Source organism: Octopus bimaculoides, chromosome 11 (assembly GCF_001194135.2).
Source record: "Octopus bimaculoides isolate UCB-OBI-ISO-001 chromosome 11, ASM119413v2, whole genome shotgun sequence".
NCBI lineage: Eukaryota > Metazoa > Mollusca > Cephalopoda > Octopoda > Octopodidae > Octopus > Octopus bimaculoides.
Window position 1 is genome coordinate 64,929,285 of NC_068991.1, and position 2,605 is coordinate 64,931,889.

Genomic DNA, 2,605 nt, shown 5'->3' on the forward strand with positions numbered 1-2,605 from the left:
TGTGTGTGTGTGTGATCAGCCAATTGCGCTCCCCGTTTCAAGGGTTCGGCTTGCTAAGATCCTTCGGTTCCCTCTCTGTATGTATAGAATTGAATACACGATTTGACCTGCGACAGTCAAACCATTTACGTTTCGGATCTAATGTTAATTGTATTACATTCCCACCGTTGCTTTTCCGCACTCGTCGACCATATTCGAGGGTAGGCTATGGCGTAATACAAAGAACACACTAATTATAATAGAAATGAAAATGGGCATTGACTTAGTACTCCTTTATTTCAATTGTTACATCTAAGTGTCTGTCGATGTGTTTGTTTGCTCACTATGCTGGCCCTATAGGGTGAATTTAAGAATGGACTGATAACAAGAGCCTGGCTGGTTGTATGATCGCAAAACAACACAAAGTATCAATAATTATGCGCATGATGTAAGTGGATTAATATATATTATACTAGCAGAAGTAATCGGCGTCGCTCGGGATTCAAATACTACGATGTTTTTGATACTTAGTAAAATTCCTATACTCTCTTTTTCTCTCTTTTACTTGTTTCAATCATGTGACTGTGGCCATGCTCACTCAAACACTCACCATTAATCGGATACTGGTCTTTATGTCTGCAAGAACAGCCGGCTTCACTATGCTGTGCAGTTTTATGAGTAATTATTTTCTTGAAATTAGGTGTCGAACTAAAAACATCTTTACTGTTCATATTAATCTGTCAATTGAAATGCTTGTTTGTTCACGATATTTTGAATTATTCAGGTTTAAGGGAAGTGCCCACAATATTTGCTTGTAACTTTGTAAATTTGCTACATGCTGATTTGAAATTTTCTCAGAGGGTGCTTTATATGCCAATAATTATGTAATTTTAGCTGATCTTGCTGACTAAACTTGACTTTTATGGGCAGGTAAATCTAATTAAAAGTGTAAATTTAATTAAAAGATGTAAAAGCAATGACATTATGGCTCAACACTAAAATTGAAACTATTAATGTATCTTACCTGTTTGATTTCTTACTAAAATTAATCCTAGATAGCAACCGACAAATATTTTGTCAATTTTCAAGATGATGTACATTAATTTGAATTAATTAAATTACAGGTATAATCGGTACAAGATTTTATTCTTTCGGTAAATATTTCGTACCTCGGTATGGAATAATTTTTTCCACGGTTTTTTCGGGTGCATTCAAAGTACCTGACCTCCAAACCGCCGCAAGCCACTTTTTTTTTCAGGAAAAGAAGGGTGAGAGAGGTAGTGGGGATCTGGAAGTCTCCAACCAAGTGAGTTTTGTTTTGCAGGTCTTTTTTTTTTTTCTTTCCAGGTTATTTCGCACACTTTCAATGAATGTGACATCGAAATCTCGCGTAAACGGCTCCTTTTTCCAGCAAAGGACAGATTTGGCTGCTATTTCTAGCATGCTCTGCTACCACGTTACAGCTATTTGCGTTCACACCGAAATATTTACCAACTTCTTTCCTTCCATTTATTTTTTCCTCTTTATGAAAGTCAATATTTTCTCTTTTGACATCCACCTCAATTAATTTTGCTTTTCTCCCAGTTCTGTGGTTTCTGGAAGAAAAGCCTCCACATTATCTCAAAGGTACGAGAATTCACTAACCTGATTTGATTATTTTTTAAAAGATTTCGTGGGGGAATTAGATACAACAGGTTTTGGCCGGTTTAAACACTAAAGGGTTAAAACGAGCCAAAACTATAAAATCAGTTTTTTCGTTTTTGCTTTAGAGTTAAAAAATGCTGATTTTATAGTTTTAAATTTTATTGGGACTAAAAAAGGCTGATTTCATAGTTTTGGCCCCTTTTGGGTTTTTTTTAAAAGCTTTTAGAGCCAGAAAAGGGTAAAATAACTCAAATGAAACACAATATTAGCATTAAACTAAAAAAAAAAATCTATTGATAAAGTGGTCGTAAAAATGAAAATTAAAAAAATTAAAAACACGCTATGTACATAATTTAATTTAATTACTGTTCCCTCTTGACAGAACAAAGAAATTTCCCGCTGTCGTTGTAAGCTACAAGTGGGTGGATTTGGTTTCAAACCCAGGCAGGGCCAAACGAGATCCTACAAGTTATTTATAGTGATAAGTGGTGTTATATCGGGGTTGAAAGAATGACGAGTACAATATTCGTTTCTACTCCAGGCACATGGTCCGAAATTTTCGGGGAAGAGGCCAGTCAATTAGATCGACCTCAGTACGCAACTGGTTCTTAATTTATCGACCCTGAAAGGATGAAAAGCAAAGTCGACCTCGGCGGAATTTGAATTCAGAACATAAAGACACATGAAATACCGCTAAGCATTTCGTCTGGCCTGCTATCGTTTCTACCGTCTCGCCGCCTTAATGACGCATACATTATCAAATATGCTAAGACAATCTGAAACCAATAGAAACTTTTAAACGCTTACCGACTGTTATGAAATTTTGGGGTTAACGGACTTGAGTTAAATGTAACGGGAGTTAATTAATCCGATAATGATTTTCAAAGTTGACTTAAATGTTAAATCTTTAACGAAAATGTTAACTGCGTTAATTAATGATAAACGGACTAACGAGCTTACACTCAGCTCTGTATACATATAT